General features: G+C 42.2%; 1 long non-coding RNA gene across 2 annotated transcripts in view; it reads right to left on the minus strand.

Moving 5' to 3' along the window:
• Positions 1-1,118: 1,118 nt before the first annotated feature.
• LOC120507275 overlaps positions 1,119-21,854 on the minus strand; it is a 41,932-nt gene continuing 21,196 nt past the window's right edge. Inside the window, exons 3-5 of one of the 2 annotated variants that reach the window (XR_005628711.1) lie at positions 15,324-15,449; positions 14,469-14,525; positions 1,119-2,381 (exon numbers count right to left, since the gene is read on the minus strand). This is a non-coding gene — a long non-coding RNA (uncharacterized LOC120507275). The remainder of the gene's footprint in view (positions 2,382-14,468; positions 14,526-15,323; positions 15,450-21,854) is intronic. The other variant, XR_005628712.1, reaches the window with a different exon arrangement.

Here is a 21,854-nt window from a genome sequence, read left to right on the forward strand (position 1 = left end):
TATGCCTTCTCAGGCATTATAAGCTTACAGCTCAATATCTAGGAAGATAATTATTGTATTTATGTGTGGCTTGTTAGAATATCCAGAGAAAAATATATACAATTCCATAAATTCATGTTTGTTTTTGCACACCCTAGTCTAATACACAGATAATGCAAACTCAAGCAAGTCTACACCATGAACTACTAGATTATAAATATGGTTTTTGTTTGTGAGACTGTAACTACACTGTGATATCTACTACACTGGATTATTCAAAATCATTCAGAGGAAAAGTAGAATTTCATGGATCAGCATTTCTAATTCTTGTCTCCTCTAAAAGACAAATATAAGAAAATCCATTGAGATATTTTTGATATATAAACCAGCTAAAAGCAGTTTCTTCACATGATTAAGATAGAAGTAGCCCCCAGTCACATCCAGAGGTAACCTGGTGATGCAGACAGGAGGGAGACAGGCAAAAATGAGAGTCTCTAACAGCCCACTGAATGCACAGGAGCTGCACATCCCTGGTTTTTGCAAATTAGCTGCCTCAGAATTTCAAAGGGAGCTCGAAAGATTCAAATGACAAGTATGCTCCCATCTGGTAGGAAATTCTCTTTCAAAGCAGAGGAGAATCATGCTGCACTGACCAAAGAGCCTTGCCAGTAAGACTTAGAAATAGCAACACACAATTTTCTCCAGCTGAGAAGAAAACTGTTTGGGAAAAGCTTCCAGTCAGATTTGAAAACCTCTGCAGGCTCATTCAATGCAAAAACTCCAGAATTCATGAAAAAACAATCCATGTGATCAAAAAAAATCATACCCACCTATTAGCAAAATCCATATGTGATAGAACTACCAGCTTGCATAGAGTAACTAATAAACAGCAGGTCTCTCTTATACCAAATCCATCCAAATCCAGATCTTTTCCACAGAATAATATAAAAATAATTTATCCTTAGAATTGAAGAAACATTTCTCTTTTATTCACCTTGGCTCAACAAAAAATAGTTCACCTCAAACAAGTCAATTTTGTTCAAGCATATGGAGACAAATTTTTATAAATTTTAAACAAACATCAAATAAAAGTAACAAAAGAAATATTTATCACATTCTGTCATTTATTACAAGCTGATCAAAAGGTATATCTGGATATCCAGATGATAACCAATGTAGATAATTTCCATCAATAAGGTTTTTAATGTCAGAAACACTCATTACATGCTGGCTCCTATAATCTGCTGGGAAATTACTCCTTCTAAGCTAATTAATAGGAAAGCTTACAATGATAACATAATTGAAGCAGTGCCTATGAAACAAATGGTCTGACCAACATCAATCCCTGTTCAATAACCTATTAATATTAATACATCATCTATGCAAGCACTTCACCTACAACTGGCATCATTCTGCAGGAGGGAGAACAAGACAAAAATACTGACAAAATCATCCCAACTGTTTTAATGACATGAACAGCAGTGATTCCTCTGGGTAAGTCTAAATGACATCATCAGCCACTTATGAGCTTCCTTTTTCTAGACATCCACATTTCCACCACCCAGCTGCATTACAAAGAGATTTTGGAAATTCACAACACAAATTCAGTGTTGGGGAACCAGAGAGGTCAAAGATGTAAAAATTGGTCCCACCAAGTTTTATTTCTCTTGCAGAAAGTTCTCATTTTAACTGAGAAGCTCAACTCATTGCTTAAGCTTGGAGATGCCTTACCTGCCCCTCCAAGAAAAAATGAACAAAGAGATTTAGAATAAAATATAATACCTCATTACACACAGCATGCTTTATCTTTTAATTTTAGCCTGAAATATATGAGCAGGAGATGCTAACAATTTTTAATTTTAAGGGCAGGAAGAGCTGTGGCAACCACCCCATCAGATCTGCTCAAGAGTATGAGCTTTTCCTATACCAAAAGGAATAAAATGTTGCTGAACTAAAACTACTCCTCTTAGAAAGCAAATTCTTATTTAAAGACTGTGAGTAGTGATCAACAAATCACTTTCCTCAATAAATTACTGTAGCAGTTAATTAAAATGTGTCCCTTATGTTCAGTTTTCTTTGGCATCCAGCATGTAGAGAGCAGACTTTGTTTTTTCTTGCGTTGCATCCAGGCAAAGTTTGTAAGGTCTGGCATTCATTTTTCTCTACAAAAATTGATAGAACCTGGAGGCACCTTTCTGGTACACTGCCTGATGCTTCCACAAAAAAGGCACAAACACTGCTTCTACTCCAGCTTCTGCTAGTGGAAGGATTTTGTACTGCAGCTACCACATGTGTCACCTCTTCAGTCACAGCCACCAGCTGCCCTGGCTAGGGTGCCACAGTCCAGGGGTCCCAACACATACTGCCACCACATCTTCATTCTGTGGTGTAGAGAGATCTTTCTGTAATAAATACAAAAGCTCTTTAATTTTCTTCAGTTTTCCCTCCGCACTGCACATGCACTTGATGAAAGATGCCTTGTTATTCTCTCCTTGCTAATCTGAGCAGACTGAACTCTGCAAACTCTCCCAAAAGGATAAAGATTTCAAAAGATCTGTGGGAAGGGAAGCAGAACAAAAGAATCTTTTGGTTTCCAACAGCCCAGCTTCTCCTATGGGCTCTTTTTTCCTCCTCCCTGCCCTCAAGTTAGATAAATTCACTCCCACTGCACAAAGGGGCAGAGCTGGCAGTGCCATTTCAGGGCAGGAGGAATCCAATCAGGAATCCAGTCAGGAGTGCCCCAGCCCATGTGGGGAGCCTTTCCTGGGCAGGGGTGGGCAGGGATGGCTGGCTCATCCCTGTCCTGCTCTCCCTCCTGCTCTCCCTGCCCCAGCTGAGGCAGGCAAGGCAGCCCAGTGCCCTGGGCAGCTCCAGGCTTTGCTGGATCTAAAACCTGCCCTGAAGCAGATCCTCTGATGTCAGTGGAGCAGAGTTGTGTGTGTTGGGGTGAATCACATTAGAGCTGCTTAGTACAGGAAATTGAATTTCTATATTTATAACAGGGGTAATTTAAGTGCTCCAAGGTCCCTGGACTCACACATCTATCTTATGGAATTACTTGTCATCGAGGTGTCAAAGCCAGGAGCATCAGGATGACAGTTTGTTAAAATGGGCAAGCTAAAAGATTCTGCTAAGTTAACACTTGAATGACTTATGAACCACTCATTTTAATATTTGATTTAAGTTTTAGGGAGTTGATTGCGTGTGGAAGTGCAGGGTCTGACAATAAACAAAGGAGTCATTCATAGGGCAAAAGCCTTTTGCCTCAAACCAAACCTGCAGAATCATGGCAGGCTGTCTCTTGTTCTGAACCTGTTTCTCCTACAGCTGGTTTGAGCACACACTGGTCCTGGGCTTCTCCTGCACAGGAACAGTGGGAATGTGTGACAGCTCTGTGATCCAGACATGCTTTTGGTTTGTACCATCATTTTGTTTGCAGATGTAACAACAAAAAAAGGAGTTTCATCCACTACTCTCAGCCCTCAGCTTCTTGCCACCATCTCTCTGAGAGCTGTTGCTGAATTGGGGGACCTCACGTTTGCTGGCAGAGCTGTTTGGAAGAGCCCTTCTTGTTTCAATCAGAAGAAATGGCTGGGTTAGCAAATGGAACAGGTCTGACAAGTGTATGGGGCTGGGAGAGGGTGGCTGAGGCATCTGACACCATGCAGGACCCTCAGCACACACCATGGCTGGATGGTTTCACCAAACCTTGGGACCTTCTTTTGCCCGTCAGCCACCAAAACACAGCTGCGACACAAACAGGCAAGAATTAAGGGAAACTATCCACACACACTCCCTGAGATTCCAAAAGAGTTTATAAAATCCCAGAGGAGTTAGGGATACCAAAAGGCTTTTGAAGAGGCAGGATTCAGAATGACTCACATTAAGACAAAAAGGGGATGCAGCAACAATCTCTCCCCTGTCATTTATGTCCTTGCAATCAGGCTTGATCCTGCTCCCCCCAACCACCAAAAGCTGTTCCTTGTGGAAGAGTAATCTCCTCCTTTCTGAGACCCCAAACGTACAGAAAATGAAGAAGGAAAACACAAATATTTTCTCTGCTGTCTGCCCACCTCCTTTTCAAAGGGATGTGACTCAGTGCAGGGAAGGCAAGAAGTCACTACCCATCATATGCAAAAGAGCTACAAACCACATCCAAGTTCTTAATATTCCCAATGAGCAATCCTAGCTCTTGTGCACTGGTTTATGGCAGCCTGGACAAAAACTAAAATGTATTTAGGAAGCTCCTATTAGAAACACAGTGTTTTCATCTAAAGGCCTCAGGCTCTGTTGTGAATTTTTAAATATATTAACAAATAAGATGATTTTTGCTATTCAGAGAGAAGCAGAGGGAAACATGGATCAGAACAGTGTGTAGATAAGAACCTGAAGACAGAACAAGTGAAACTACAGTACAAAAAAGCTGGGACAAGAAAGGATATGGAGATATAGAGAGAATGCCATTGTCTTCAACTTCCAGGTCTCAAAAATGCCTGAGAATATAAACTCCATGAGTCAAAAATATCATCATAATCTTCAAATATTTATCTCTGCTTATTCCTGCCTTTCATAATTTAAAACACACTGTATACAAAAATCTGTCATCCCAAATTTCATTTTATGGTACAACATAATGAATCAAAATGAAACATTTCAAATCAAAAAAGGAAGAAATATAGAAATGAGAAAGCTTTAGTTAAGTCAGTTAATATTCCAAATAATTGGTTTGAAGAATTCTTTGAAAGCAGCCAGCTCCTGACAGTTGGGGTTTTTTAACACAACAGGATTTTTCTAATAAAAATCTGCTCTGTTTATTATTTTTTGACTGCTTGACTTCCAGTAAAGATCATTTTAAGCATATTATATTGAAATTAGATCTAACAACTTTTGGAAAGTATGGATAAAGATTTACACCACTGAACTCTGAGGGAGAGTGATTTGCCCTAGACCAGTGAATTAATTGTTTCAATGAGTCCATTCTCACTTGTGAGGAAGTGCCTGATATTCCCTGCAATCAGACCCTGCATGACCCTTAGCAAATAGAATTCAGGTAAAAGATTTGCCATTGCAGTGTAGATTTCTAAACAACACTTTTCACTGTCATGGTGCAAATTCAGTGTCAAGCCAAACGTTCCAGGATGGGTTCAGTTATGGGACTCTCATTTGACCATTTGGCTGTGGCTGCAGGTCCTCCACTGGAACAGAGCATCAGGATGTCTGAGATCACACATCAGGATCTCTGAGATCACACAGTGCCCTCAAGCACAACCAAAATTCTGTAGGCAAGCTGGCCAACAGCACAGCCCCATTTTTTTGTTGTACGTTCCTGGTTGGGAGTTCCTGGAACTGATAAAGCATGGAGCAGACTATTTTTTTGTTTCCCTAAAATGTATTTCACCCCAAACACACCATGTGTAACATAAGACGACAACATCCTTGAAGGTATTGTTTTGCACAGAAGAATTTGTGACTCATCAAGAAGAAAGGTGAGTTCTGCTGAATAGATGATGCTAACTTTGACAGGAAATCTATGTTTCCTCCAAGAGGCAGAGTATCAAATTAGCAAAGACAGCACAGTTCCAGAAAACTGCAGCTCAGCAGTTAACTTATGCAAGTGGTGAATTTGGCATGAGTGACCTGAAAATTCCACCTCCTGAGAAACCCTCACACCTGTAATAAAAGCTGAGTGATTGACATGCCTGCCTCTCCCTGACTGTACATCCCTGGTGCTGGGGCAGATCCACCTGGACCTGCTCTGGCTGTGGAGTCAAATGGGGTGGCACATCAAAAGAAGCTGGTGCAAATGCCCCTGCAGCACCTTTTGACCTCTGTTTTTAAATGTCAGCAAGCAGCAAAGATGGTAGCGCTGTGCCTCTGAATCCACCTTCACAATACAGCTGAAAACCCACAAATTTGGGGAATTTCAGCAGATCCCTGTCTGTGTGACCACTGCAAAGGAGGGACCCTGGCAGCTCAGGGCTGGTATTCAGCCAGCAGGTACATTGCCCCAAACCCCACAGATGGATTCAGGAGCTCTGCAGCTACAAAAGTGACAGCCTTTCCTTTCCAGCCTGCAGTCTCTGAACAGACTAACTTACCTTCTTTAAGTATTAATGAAGTGCTCTGCTCACCTAATGAAAGCAAGTTTTCTCTGCTGAGTGAGCTGGGGCCTTGGCAAGCCAATTAGTGCAAGATTCTGCAAATCCTACCAATGCTATTTAGTGCTGTTCTGGAAAGTGCTCACTGACTGAGAGCTTTCTGGTGAGCTGGCAGAAACCAAATTGCCAAAAATAATTTTCCCCCAAGGGCACAATCCACTTTGATACATTTTCTATTTTGAAAACAAGTGTTTCAGAGCTGCCACTGGTTCTTAATGTGTTGGGCTGTTATTAAAGAACCAGCCTCAGATTTCAGCTTGACATTTCTTGTTTAGAAATAATTTGCCTTGAAATGTACAAAAGAGTATTATTTAAGTGAATAACAAAATGTACAGAAGTGTATTATTTAAGTGAATAACAATGTAACACAAGTATATATATATATGTACACAGTATATATTAACCTCAAGATATTTTAAAATTCCAAACCCACAAGATACAAGGTACAATGATAATAATAAGATTTTTAGGAATCCAGAAAGAGGAGAAATAAGAAAAGAAATAAAATATTAAGTTTTAGGACAGCTCACAGAAGATGTGATTGACTTCATGCAGTAGAAGTTGTCCCTGCTTTCAGCCATTAACATGAATGAACAAGCACAGACCAGGGAAACAAACCCAAGGGAGCTTCCAGGGGACTGTGGGCATCCCTAGGGAGCAATGTCCCATCACAGTGCCTCCCCACCTCTAAATTCTGCTGGCATGTCATGCTCCAATGCCCTGAGGCTTCCATGCCAGTTAAATCCGAGACTTGTGTGCTGCTTCTCCCTGCATTTCACCCTCAGCTCTCATGGCTGCTGGAGCTGGGATTGACCTGGGCTGTGATTCAGCCTCTGCTGATGGGATCTCTGAGGAAGACTTTTCACACAGTGGCTCTCCCCTGCTACAATCATTCCCAAGTTCCAATTTTCCTCATGCCACAGCTGCTCAAGAGCAGTGAGTGATGATGTTTGGAGGCTGAGGAGGAAATGATCAGTCAATCCAGCAGGCTCCAGTCTCCCACTGGGGACGTAGGAGCACTTCAGAGCTTTTAGGAGACTGGAAAAGTTGCTGGGTTTGTGCCCAAGGAAACCTGAATGCGGCACTGATCAGTAATGTACAGTCACCCAGGCCCAGACCTGCCCTATTGCTCCTGTGAAGGTGTTTCTGTTTCTCAAACGCTTCTCCAAACATTTGTGACCCACACTATGGCATAATTATGACTGCGAGGCAATTAAGATACTAGCTAAGCCCAGCAACCCTGAAAGCTTAATGATTAAGTTCATAGTATGTTCTTACTTTCTTGTACTTCGTGTATTTTGTGCAGCTCAGCTGCACAAAGGACAAAACCCTAACAAAATTTGGTTTATGTTTTCCAGCTAACAAACAAATGCCTGAACTTCAGTGTCCATAGCCTAGAACAAAGCTACATTTGTATTTATTTACGGAAGATTTTCCTAGGTGCCAGAGAATGCCCTCTCCTTCCTCTGAGATCTTCACTGTGTAACTATTTGAATAATCTTTTATACAGTGGGGGTATTGAAATATTAAGCTCTGACAAAAAGATGGTCTCATGGAAAAAAATCAAATTAGAACCACCTCTTTTTAATGAGCCAAGTCTGTGGATGTTTCTCAGAGTTTTGCATACAGAAAGAACTGAGTTCTTGGGAGAGGTGAGAAGCAACCAGAAGTGTCAGCAAAAAGAACATGCTTTCTCCTTACTGTCACTTCAGTCTAATGCTGTGCTAGAAAATCATGTATTTCTCAATATTATCAGCTAGCAAAAGAAACCAAGCAGACTGTCAGTTCTTCATGCTATGGGAATGCCAACAGATTACCTCTCTATACCAACGTGGGAAAGGCCTCCCAATTACAAAATGCTTATATACCCTAGCACGTGAAAGGATTTAAGAATAATGAAACCCGAGAGATTTCCTGGCTTTAGATCATCATCTACAAGTGAGACATTGTATCATCTTCAATTTAAAAAAAAAAAAATAAAAAAAAAAGGAGGATAAATCCCAGCACTGCCCTACTCACTAATCAGGTGATAGATACATCCTTTTCACTCATCCTCTCATACAGACTTCCTTTACATCATATTCAGTCTTACATGCATTTAAATAAAAGTCCTCTCCCTTTGAATGTTACTGGTGGACCTTTTTGCCCAAAGGTCAGCATCCCCTCTGAGTGTCCTCCATGCCTATGGACAAAATACAGAGGCAGCATAACAAACTGAAAAAAAATAAAAAAAAAATAAGAAGCATAAATTCCAGCACTGCCCTATTCACTAATCAGGTGACAGATTCATCCTTTTCACTCATCCTCTCATACAGACTTCCTTTACATCATATTCAGTCTTACATGCATTTAAATAAAAGTCCTCTCCCTTTGAATGTTACTGGTGGACCTTTTTGCCCAAAGGTCAGCATCCCCTTTGAGTGTCCTCCATGCCTATGGACAAAATACAGAGGCAGCATAACAAACTGAAATAAAATAACACCATCACAAACCACAGGTCAGCTAATACTGAGCAGTCTACACTTTGCTCTACTTTCCATTTTGTACTCTGCCATTTCAGACAAAAAATGGAGTTGGAGAAGAATAAAAAAAACCAAAGAGACACCAAAAAAGAAACTCAAAAAATAAAACTCTAAAACAAACAAAGCAAAACCAAAAAAACCCACCAAAACATCCTAGAAAAGCTCACTTGAAGTTGGTGCCTTATATAAACTCCATAACCTGGAACTACCTGGCCAGATCATCCTGCCAGGCTGTCCTGCCCTGTGTGGAAAGCTGGGGAAGGAACTAGCTGCTGATGCACACATCAAAGCACAGAGCAGAGTGAAGCTGCTCTGAGGAGCAGTGGGAGGTTTCTGTGAAGCTGAGATGGAAGCAGGGAGGGGGAGCCAGCAGCCACCCAGGCTGCCTGCCAGGCAATCAGAGCCTGTCAATAAAGCAGTGCCCTGCCTGACTCACCCCTCCCTGCTCTCCATCCTGCTTTGCGGGACTTTTTGTTCCTGAATTGCCTCGCTGCTTGAGCTGCTCAGGCCCGGAGTTAACAAAACTCAAACACGGGTTCATGCAGCTCTGTGTCTGTGAAGGGGAGGAAGCAGAATGCAGAACACACAGATAACGCTGCTGCCTTACCATGGGCCTTTCTCAAAGCTATTGATTTTCTGTCACAGCTTTTTACTGAAATCACAGCATGGCCTTCTGGCTGACTGAGATGCATTTTTGTGTACACACGCTCCCTGGTGTCTCTGTATTATCACATTATCCTCACATGCCAATTCTCAGCATCCCTGTCACCACTAGAAGCTGACACACAGGTTTCCTTCATAAAAACATAAAGCTGCAATAAATTCCAGTCTAGCTTAAACTAAACCCGTGGCTGCTGATTCTTATTCATAGTACCTTATTCCCAGCATCAAAATTCTCCCTCTGCTTGTTTGTCTCTCTTTGAGGGAAAATGCTGTTTGCTGAGAAGCTGTGCTAAAGCTCTAATTAACACATGTTGCACTGAGCAAAAAGCACACCAGCAAACAGGCTTGTTTTAAGCCTATTTTTGAATCATATTGCATTCAAGACATGCTCCCTCTGTTGTGTAGGCCCACACAGTCACTTAGGACTCGCTGCCTGCTTCCACTGCTGGCTGTTTCCCAAGTTTTCCCTCCCTTCTGTCTTATTCTCTGCCCATGGAGACAGCAAAAGAGCTGTTTCCACAATCAAGAGAGGCTCCTTGCTGAGTCAAAAGAATTGAGCCCTAGTTAGAGGAAAATACTCTCAGACACAGGTATTGCAAGCAACATCATAATTACAGCCAGAATAGATGGCCTGCAAATTGCCTGGCATTTGTAATTAACACTGCTCTCTAATGAAGACCACTCTGTGTGCCTTTACCACCTAATAATGCTTCCTAGCTGCATGAACACAGCTTTATTTCACTGAGAAAATGAGGATCAAATATTCACAGAAGTAATCTACCCTAGAGTGCAAGATCCTCCAGCCAGAGATGAAATTGTGGGTTATTTAAATATCAATCAAAATGAATTTGTTCTTAAACACTAGTTTACCACTGAGATACCAGCCCAGCTAACGGGAGCTGCAGCATGGAAATCTTTTGTGGGGTCTGGTTAGATGCATCTGTAGGTCCTGAGGGAACTGGCAGAGGACATGGCTAAGATACAATCCATCATATTTGAGAAGTCATTGCAGATGAAGTTCCCACTGACTGGAAAAGGGGAAATATAACCCCTACTTATAAAAAGGGAAAAAAAGGAAAACCTGGAGAACTACAGGTTGGTCAGTCTCACCTTGGTGCCCAACAAGGTCATGCTAAGGCACACAGGGACACAACTGGTGACAGCCACCCTGGCTTCACCATGGTGAAGTGCTACCTGACAAATCTGATTCTCTGACAAATCTGATGGCAAACTGTCACAGTTATAGAGTTAGTGGAAAATGGAAAAGCAATTGATGGCATCTACTTGGGCTTGTGCAAAGCGTTTGACACCATCTTTTTTGATGTCCTGGTGTCTAAACCAGAGAGACATTGCTGAGAAAAAAGGATTAAACCCAGAAGATTTTTGTGAGCAGGGGGTACTTTCACTCAAAAATACCTTGCAGCTGGGAATGCTAAGAACATCAGAGTGGGAAAAACTAGTATTTGCTAGGATGAACTAGGCCTGAGAGATCCTGTGTCCCCACATGGCTGTGTCCCCATGTCCTCCTGGTGTTGTTGGCAAGGCAATGAAATAAATCTGTTCTTTGTACTGCAGCTGGGCCTTGGTGCCTGCTCTGGTTGCCTCTATGTGTCAGCTCACACACATGGATTTGATGTGTGGATGAGGAATTGGCTGGATGGTCACACTCAAAGAGCTGAGGTCAATGACTCAGGTTCCAAGAGGAGAGCAGTGGTAAATCCATCCTCGGGGATTGGCCCTGGGACCTGCACTGGTATCTTTGTTGGTGACACAGAGTGGGATGAGCCCACCCTCAGCAGGTTTGCTGGTGACCAGAGCTGTGTGGTGTGATGGACACTGGAGGGGAGAGATGCCATCCAGAGGGACCTGGATAGGCTTCAGAACTGGGTCTGGGTGGAACTCATGAGGACTGCTTATTCCTGAAGACAGGAAAGTTCTTCAGCAAGCTCCTCCTCTCCCTAACTCAGCTTGGACTTGATCTGAAGCTCAGCTGAGTCTGTGGCAGAAGGGACAGGAGGCCCAACTGCAGCAGCTAGTACAGGTTTTATCTCAGAGTTTATAAGTCACTTTGCAGACAGCATAAGGCACTTTTAGATTCTGCTGGTGCCAGAGAACCACCATTAATGCCAGGTTTTAATATATCCAGGGTTAATAGAATCGAGAAAATTCCAGTGCAAGGATGTTGGATATTTGCTCATTTCCAATTCAAATGTTATTCTGATAAGGTCAGGGCCTAATTGTACAAGGACCTACAGAATAATGACAAAAACATGTCCCCATTTCTTAATAAAGAATGATAGCAGCAATTGGTATCTGCATCACACTTAGTGTCGAAGTACCCCTGGGCACTTTCCAAAGCCCATCTCTGCCCCAGGGTGGTGATTCAGCAGTCCTGGAGGTCAGCAGCACCACTGCATTCTGCACCTGCCCTTCCTCCTCCTCCCCAGGCAGAGCAAGGTGCATCACAGGGAGTGCTCAATATTGCAGCACTCATGGGGCAAGCAGATCCAACAGGCTCTGAAAGCTCCTGGGGCTGCCTGGCTTTCTCCAAGCCCCCTGTCCCTTTGGCAGTACCCAAATATCCCCACTGGAGCAACTCCAGGGCTGCAGAATGCCCTGGACATAATCAGCTTTGCACAGCTCATTGTGAGAGAAGACAAAACATGACACAGATGGAGGAGAGAAAACCTGGCTAATCCATACTGATTTTTTGGTGGTTTTCTGACAATTCATGCCAATCCAAATCTTAGCCAAAACAGTTTTAAATAGTAGTACAAAGTTAAAAGGAAAATGCAGTGTCTGGCCATACCAAGGGATTAGTTTTGTCAGGACAAAACCTCCTATAGCTGACTTAATAACTTGGCAAAAGCACTGTAAATAAAGGCAACAGTGAATCTGCCAATTCCCAGCCTGTCAAGCTCCTCCACAACCAACAAACCACAAAAGTAATTACAGACAGTTAAAATGCAAAGAGCAGGAGGCCATTTCCTAAAAGGCACAATTGCTGTGCCCCTAGAGGCTGGGTTTAATTCTACACCCTGAATTAATTTCCATTCATTTCCATCTGAAATTCGCTCAGCTTTCCCAAAATGTAAGTTTGAGATGCTTCCAATTTATCTGAGATTTCACCATGAAGGAACTTGCAGTACACACTTCAGTGACATGTTTAAAGTCCCTCATTCCCATGACATTTGGCAACAGTCAGCTTTCTGTGAGGCAGGCTTCTAAACAGCCCAAAATAAAGATCTTGTTTTTCAGCATCTTAATTTAGAGTTTTCAGTATCAGCGAGTATTGCTTTGTTACAAAAAATGAACTATTTATTTGCAGGGACATGTTGATAATCCTACATGTCTGTTGGCTGCAGGGCCTAAAGATGCTCCTATGAACATCTAATCTTGTTTGCTGTGTAAAATGATACGAATTTCACCACAAGTGCTTGCATTCCTCAGAACATTTGTTGTTTTTTTTTAACAGAAACACATATACCCATTCAGCATTGAAACAAGCTTGAATCCAGCAACACAAATGTTGTAAGAACAACAGAGGGAAATAAATGAAATGTTACAGCCCTTTCACATTGTCCATGCAGTGCAAGAAGCGTTGAGCTCCTGGGAATGCCCTTGCTCTCAGAAGAGAACGAGAAGAGTTGTTAATAATCCAAAAATTATTAAAAAATTGTCCCTGTGCTGCTCAACACCCTGAAAGCTGCTCACTGATAGGTGTTCACACCATTTAACTTTAGACATTCTCAATTTGATACCTCCATGCACAGTTACTGAAAGGAGAGGCAGGTTCCTAAAATGGATTCTCAGTATCACCCTCCAGAAGTCTCATTTTCCTTCAGGGTACCCAGGTTCTTAAGAACTATTCTAACACCCTTTATTGTTTCATTTTCTGGCTCTTGGGCAGAATATGTATTGTTCTTTCACAGTAGGTAATTTATTCAGAGGCATTTTCCAAGTCAGAGGAGCTACTGCCAGCCCCAGCTGAGCTTCTGGGTAAATTTGCCCTGTGCAGAACAGCAAACACAGAGAGGACAAAGCAGGGGAGGGTTCAGCTGCACGAGTGAAGCACACTCTGGGGCTACACAAACTCCTCAGCCTCCCTAGAACAAAAGGGGTGTAAACCTGGGGGGAGGGAGACTTTTATAAGTCTGGAAAGAGATGGTTCCTGTGTGTGCTGTACTTTCATCTACATTCTTCCCAAGGCCACAGAGGAGCAGAGACTGAGGCTGCTTTGGAGAAGTCCAGACCATTTCTGCCACTTGTGACAGGAGCAACCAAAGCCGAGCTCTTTCTGCCTGCACCAGGAATGCCCACGGGACACTCCACCTGCAGATCCCTGTGGATTGCCTGCAGAAATAACCAGGCTGCTCCCAGCAATCTCTGGGAACCCCACAGGACAGACCTCCACACCGAGCCTGCTTTGGGGCCAGGCAGCACAGATCACAACCGAGGCCAGCAGACCTTTGATCCTTTCCCATTCCCTGCCTCAGTACACAAAGTAACCAAAGTTTCTGTGAGACCTGTTCTTTCCAGACGTTCTCAAGACACAGTCAGAAAACAAAAATTTCCCATTGCTGTTTAAGCCCTCCTGGTTAAATCCTGCTAGAGAATATCTGTACATTTCGCTAAAAAAAACCCAATAAAGCAGAGTAGATTTATGTCAAACAAGCACGTGACACTGTTTCTTTCTTCCCTTTATGCATCCTTGCCACAGACATACCAAGAACCTGTTTGAGAAGCTTGTGCATTGCAGAACAGTTACAAAGAGCATTATTAAAAAAAAAAACAAAACAGTTTTCATTATTCACAAAAGCTTATATAAGTTACCAGGCCAGTATTTCAGTCATTCAGTGTTATTTTCTGCCAGGAATATACCAGTTAATGTGACCTTTTACAACATCTACCCTTAAGATGCCTCCAAGCTATGACGGGATTACAAAATTTGAAATCTGCTGAGGCAGATGAAATATTTCTTATTAGAATGACCTGAAAAAACACAGGGTGTGCCCATGTATTCCCTAGAAATTCTCATTCAGAGAATTTCATTCCTGCTCTGCTGATTTGCAGACCCTTAGGTATTTCCCTTTGAATCCCCCAATGTCAGCATAATAATAATAATATTCTTGCCTTCCTTAATTACCTTTCTCAGATCTCTTAGCAGCAGCTAATAGACCAACAGGGATCCATAGAGAATAATCTGAAAATGATGAGTTAATAACTTCATAAGGACAGGCCCTCAAGTGATTGTCCTTCAAAGAAGGACACATTTTAATAACAGAGTATATATTATATAGAAGTTTCCTGTTCCTCTATCTTGTATAACAGAAACAACAACTGCAGTCCTTTGACACTACATTTTTTTAAACTGTCACAAAACCTGCCCAGAGCCCAGTGGGGCAGTCAGGGTCAGCAGAGCCTGACTGCCCCAGCCTCAGGAATTACACCCAGCTACAGTATGCAAAACAGACTTGATGGTAATGCTTATTTTCCTGTGCCTCCCTCCGTGGGGAGGGTTACAAAGTGCTCCATGCAGAGCCAATCATTCACAGTTCAAGCAAGCAGGGATGGCGCTGAGGGAAACCTCATTTCACAAGGAAAGTAATATAGATTTTAGTACTGGAAGTTTTAATGGTAATGCACACTAGAGAGAACTAGCACTTAGAAAAATGCACTAATGATACTGTCTTTTCAATAGAGACATCAGAGCAATGATTTCTATGGTGCTTTTGATCCTGGATTCTGAAGGTGAAATTTCCTGTTCAGGAGCTGATGCATCAAGTTTTTATGAGGCTCTCATTAACCTTAGCTTGAAACTTTCAGTGGCACACACACTTTTGCTAGATAAATTTGAGGTAACATGAATTCATGTTAAATTTGAGGAACATGAATCCTATTAGAAAACAACAAATTTGAAACCAGCAATTGCACTCAGGAGTCTTTTACCTGAACTCTACTTAGGTGACACAGCTATTCTCAAGCCCCAAGGAACACTCACCTGGAATGTCATGTGAAGGATGCTGCAGACATACAACTCTGGTTTGCAAAATCAAGCCAAGGCAATAAATTTGGTCAACAGGAAAAATCCAGGGTGGTTTTCTCTACAGCACTGGGACACTGACCTCTGGAAAGGACAGGGAGGAAAAAATTCAAGACCACTTCTTAGGATTATACAGAGAAACAGATTCCAGGTTTAACCTTCAGCACCAGGTGCCCAATTCACAAGGCAACAGCCTGGCTGTAATTTTCCTACCTCAGCAAGCAAGGAAAACAGTATCAGTCCTTTTAAGTCTTAGTCCTGTTTGTGAAAGGTGAAATTTTTAAAAAACCTGCTCATTGTTGACCAAGCAAACACACCATGTCATGTTGGTTATAAGCTGCAGCTGAAATGTGTGTTTAAGTTATACACAGAACAAATTCAAACACCATCCATGCTCCCAAGGGTGTTCAAGAAAGTATTTAACAAATTCTCTGAACAATTTGCAAAGTGAAAACATCCGAAGTTCTTTGCCTCAGGCACCCGCTCCATCTCCACATTAAGTTTTCATACACAGAGCTAGAGAGCAGATGGCCACTGCAAGCACAGAAATTTCAACAGGGGTGTTGCAGTCTCTCAGTCACGGGTTTACCTGAGCAGACTGTGCCCTGATAACAGAAACATCCTGAAGCCCAAAGATTAGGATTGCTTAAACATTCACATAAAAACATGAAGAATAAATGCAGACACTATAGGAGTCATCTGCCAACCTGACACTGGGCTTCCAATGGCTTCTCTGGTTATTCAGACACCTGGAAAAGATCTATTTTCAGAGTCCTGCTGTGAAAACCTGAGCCACACTTGCCCTAGCATGCACATCATGTTATCTAAAATTAACATTTTTGTCTTTCAACTTTTTCAATTGTCTCAAGTCTGACCTCCCAAGCATCATTTCTCTTTGTAAGTTTAACTAGGTATGTGTAGATGGAAATAGCAAAGAATGATTGCAGCTGCCTGGCTCTGAAGGAGCAGAAAAGATGTAATCTTGGAGGTGGGAAAGGAGAGAAAAAGAACTGCTTTGTTGTAACACACTACTCCTTGTTCAAAAGGCTGTGTGACACCTCCAAGTTTTGACAACACAGCTGCATTTATAGCTACTTGTGATGAGAGTTCCCATCAGCTCAACCCTGGCATTATGCCTGACTGGCAATTCATTACTCACTGTAATTTAGGAGCACTTTTTAAATCACAGCAGCTCCTCTTTACTGTTCTCTCTCCCCTCCACCCTGAGCACGCCCAGGAGCTGCTGTGCCTGTCTGCAGATGCCACCACTGAGCTCTGGGGCTGTGCTCCAGCTTTGCTGGTGCAAAGGAGCAGCCTGTTTATTCCAAACAGGGCCTGAGAGTGATGCTCCAGATCACACTCCCAGGCTGCCTCTCCCCATCCACTGCAGACACAGCCAAGGTATGTAAAACGAGTAATGAAGGGGAAAATCATAAAGCAGGGCTCTGTTCAAGAATTAATGTGCTCATTTTAACTCAACAAGTTCCATCTTCCCTGTTTACAGCCTGAATTATCTCCTTGAACACTGAGACAATAGAGGGAGAACACTTCCACTGCTTCCCTCATGGTAAGCACACAGGTGCATGCTGCTCATTGGAGGAAAAAAAAAATTAGCCTCCTAATAGGATAATATAGTTTGGATTATATTAGTTACAGAAAAATTGAGATGAGAAAGCTGCAAGGGCATAATCATGATGAAACATGGGGCTGATTACTGCAAAGTGCTGAGCTCCAGATAAAGGCATTGGGTGTTATATGTGCATTATAATATGATCACTATTGTCTTTCCACAAATTATGGGCAAAAGGTAGATTTTCATACAGCTACACATCCAGCTTTCCTTCACTAAGTATTTTTAGATATAAATTATTAAAATATGCAGCTCATAATAGTGCTGATTTAAACCTCTGCGAGTGCACAGAACAACAGCACAATTATTTATAATCCATATACAGAATGCAGAAATTGTATAGCACTCAATGAACATGCACTGCTGCACATTCATACAGAGGAGCAATATCACAGACACACTTCTTGAATGAAGATCAATCCTCTTGACCAATGCAATGGAAAGAAAATTGGGGCTAATGAGAAGATCAATCAAGGAAAACTGAAAGACTTGCAGATATTACTCCAAGTAGAGATCAGAGGAAAAGTGCTTTCAATCACTGGGATTTTCCAGTGTGTCTGAGGGATCTGAACCCTCCACAGGTTCACAGCCCTGTTCCCTGTGGGCAGAGAAAGCCTCACACAGCACCAGCTGCACCCACCAGTGGGCTGGGCACCTGAGCTGCTGTCCTACAGTGAAAATAAAGGTACTGCAGTAAAGGAGCAAGATAAAAACTTGGCAATCAAGAGCATTCTTGAAAAACCTTTGCACCTGTGCCAAGGGAACATCTCTGCTGGTATCATTCCAGACAGGAGCTCAGAGCAAACAGAAGGAAGGGCAAAAAGCAGAGGCTCCAGCAGAAAATCCATCAATGATACTTTAAGTGACTTGAACTGTGAGCCAAGAAATTAATAAATTATGACATCAAAGTCTGCACTCATATAAGTGACAGGGTGCTAATTTAATATTAATTTTTATGTTGGGGGAGCTCATTACCTACAGAAATATTTATGTCCTCTCTAGAAAAAAAAATTCACTTTTTTCTTCTTAAATTACTATTATTGGCATTCCTATTGACAGGGAGAAATACAGAACCACACAAAACTGCCCAAACCACAACATAACACTTCAATGTGCCCATCAGCTAATGCTAATCTATAACTGAACACCGTGTAGGTACTCAGGAAATCCATTAATCTATACAGATTGTTCCTTCAGGATGAGTGCTTCAGGTTACTTTACATAAGGAAAGGCATCCAAGGTCTAGGACACTGTCAAAAAACTCACACATGTACAGAAATACTAACCAGGCATTTAAGGAGAGACACATGACAACTGGAATGCTCAAAAACTTCAAAAAGAATACACTCACTGAAGATGTCCACCACAGAAAATGCCTGCAAAGATATAAAAGGATTTTTTTGACTTGGAAAATCAGTCGAAACTTGTCCAAAATTGTGATCCCAAGGTTTAACCCTACCCATTTCTTTCCTCTACACAGATGGTCCTTCTGTTTGACTGAGAAACAAATATGGCAAAGAAGGTAAATACATTAATGCTTTAACAGTTTTTAATGCTATTTGCTAATTGTCTCTATTACCAAAGTAATACACCGATTGCTCCAGCATGTGCACACACGTGGCAACTGAGAAGAGCCTTCCCTGCTCCATCAGCCAGTGCTGGCTCAGAATCACCAGCTGCTTGCTCTGATGGATGGTTCAGGATCATTAGGATCAGCCACATCAGGTGGCCAACAGCACCTGGAGATCATCTGAGCAACTATCCCAGGTAAAACATCTCCTGTCGTTAAAAAGAACAGGAGCAACTGAGCTTCTGCTGCTTCCCCTGGATAAAGACTTCAAGAGAATTTAATGAAAGCAGTTTCCCACTGTTTGCCAAAGAGATGACACCAAATCACTACCTGGCTCGTGGATCTGCTGAGAGCCTGGCCATGAGGACAGAGCTTATTTTCCTTATTAGCAGAAGCAAGGCAAGTTGGAAAGGTGCATGCCTTAGCAGGGAATCATGTTTAGAGTGCTTTCAGGACAGGCTCCATCAGGGCACTCAGAATTGGCATTCTGAGCTAAAGAAAAACCAAATTATTAGATAGCTCTGCAAACAAAAACTGCAGTGCTTTGCCCTAAAAGAGTTAACATAATTTTTAATTTTAATAAAACCACACTGTCTGCAGACAAAGCTGAAGTGTATCAGCAAATCTCTTACCTTCCTTACAACTCTTCTTCAGCATTTTAAGATTTTAAAAACTAGCTGCTTATCCATGCTTTATCCATAGCAGACATGACATTTCATGAGACTTATTAATATTCTGATATGTCTAACTAGCAGGAGGTCTCTAGAATATACCTTTTACAATAGGAATGCTAGTGTGCACCTGCCCCTTGTTCCTCTTCTGCTCTGCTGTGTTTTCAGTAACAGGCTGTATCTGAATTTTATTTCCTGCTTCCACTGGTCTCCTTGGTACTCAGAGAGCCAAAGCCACCACTGAAACCTTGGCAGAGGCTGAGCTTTAATTCACCAGTAATGCAATCCATTGGAATTACAGAAAAACTGCTGAAGTGCAGTTTACATTTGTGCCAGTTGTACAGGAGATCTTGTCGTTGATTTATCATTTGACAAGCAGTTTAGCACTCTGGAACAAAACACAGACTTTCTGAAAGCTGCTCTCATTTCATTCAGCAACACAGCACCTGTGAGTGAGAGCAAATACTACTACCACAGGCATTCTTCCTTACCCTGGAAGGGAAAGGAATACAGATTATTGCTATGGTACAGAGGACTTTTACTGTTTATTCACTTTTATTTCATTTCCTGACTTCACAAAAGCATTCACTGATTATTTTAAAGTCAAAGCCATTGACGACAGGGAATCACCCTTTACTGTACCATGAGGTGTTACCTGCCACCCTCCAAAGACACTGCTCCAAATTAAAACATGATTAGACTCTCTACGCTGACCTTGTGAAAAAGCAGGGATGTGTTTACTTTCTCTGCCTTCCAAATCAACCTTGCTAATTTAGAAGTAAAGACGTTTTTCCTAATTGCCAGCACTGAGAACTCTTTGTTTTCTTAGATTCAGGGTCTGTGAAGTGTCAGGAATAGCAAAGACAAGGAAACAGTTCATGATTCTCAATGAAGAGCACAAATAGTTAACGATCCTGGGAGCTACCTGTAAGCAGACTCCAGCTCACTCATCCACAGCTGAGCTGAATCTGCAAGGCTGACAAATAAAAAGCAACAAATGTTTATTGTTTTTCAACAAAACGTTAAGCCATCATTTACAACAGAGATATTTTCAGAGCTGCTCTGCAAGACAGTGCCTTATCTGCCCCTTAATTCCACGCAGCTGTTAGCCAAAGGTTTTCTCTGCCTATTTGCTGAAACAACACCCATTATAGGGGATATATGTGAGCATGGCAGCAACCCAAGAACTCCCTGGGATGGGGGAGGCCACAGCCCACTGGGGGCCACAGGCCCCTGGACATGAACTCTGGCCATTTTCCATGGGAGACAAAAGCCACCAGCCCAGTTCCCTGATGTCACTTGGCAGGAGGTGCCTGGCACTGCCAGGGCAGCCCAAGTGGTGGTGGTAGGCTGGGTCTGCAGACATCCTGTGCCATTTGGAATTCTAGGAAGCAGCAGCTGATTGGTTTTACTTCAGTGCATTATCCCAAAGAGCTGCCTTCAGTCATGGCCAGTAGATTTAACTCCCTGTACTTGAGGGAAATCTGAAATTCCCCTGGAGAGCAAAGGACTAACCTGCGCTCCCAGCAGGCTCACCAGGGATTACCAGGAATCAGCCTCCATCCACCTGAGGAGCCAGAGCTGCAGGAGCAGGGCACTGGGTCACCAGGTAATCCCCTCCTGGGACAGCAGCAGAGGAAGTTGTCAAACCTGCTTTTCTGCCACTGAGGCTCCATGCTCTGGCTGTCACAAAACTGACCCTGAGAGAGCTTGGCTGAAACTGCCGAGCTGGAAGCTCAGCTTTGATTGCTGACAGGGCTTGGGAATGCAATCCAATCAGGAGCAGCACTTGCTGGACAGCTTATAGAACTTGACTCAGCACCTACTGGACTATGGTAGCAGCTATGGTCCACTGTGTATCAGCTTGTACTGTCCTTTATTAGGAACTCATAAAAAAATATTTTTATTCATTTTCCATCGATTTTCAACATAATTACCTTTATAGAGACTACAAGATATGTAATGTGTAATGCAACTTCTAACTATTTCCACCCTGAAATGTATCAGAAAAATGGGGAATTTAATGGCAGAAACTTCTTGTGACTCATGGTAGGTTTATGAGTTGTCAGTGTGAAGAATAAATGGGGTAATTTAATTGAAAAATGGAACAGCCATTGTGTACATGTCATAGCTCAGGCGCAGTTTCAGACCTGAGAATATCCTTATCCAGCAAAAGCAATTAAATACTTGCTTATCTTTAAGTAATCCCACAGGAATCCACAACATCTAAAAAGTAAGCAGTAATGATGAGCAAAATTGTTACTCCTCATTTTGAAGGAATATTCATAAAATAATGTCCAAACTGAGGCAATAGAAGAATTTAATTGTGATTTTCTCACTGTCGAAATTATTTGCCTCAACTCTGAACTCTGTAGTTTCAATGTGTGTGTATGTATCTCCATGAAAGAAAACAAAAAATACCTTGTCTTCATTCTGGAACCATTTCCCACATGTTGAAAACACCAGAGGGTCTGGAAAGGGAAGCATTGATTAAGAGAGATCTCTGAATGGCCACAAAATGAGTGGTCAAAGTATTTTGCAATTATCTTTCTAAAGTACATTCCTAATTCTGACTTTAAGTCACCTTGAAGTCCACCCACGTGGCTTTTTCTCATCTA

This window comes from Passer montanus, unplaced genomic scaffold, assembly GCF_014805655.1.
Source record: "Passer montanus isolate IOZ18808 unplaced genomic scaffold, ASM1480565v1 scaffold42, whole genome shotgun sequence".
Classification (NCBI taxonomy): domain Eukaryota; kingdom Metazoa; phylum Chordata; class Aves; order Passeriformes; family Passeridae; genus Passer; species Passer montanus.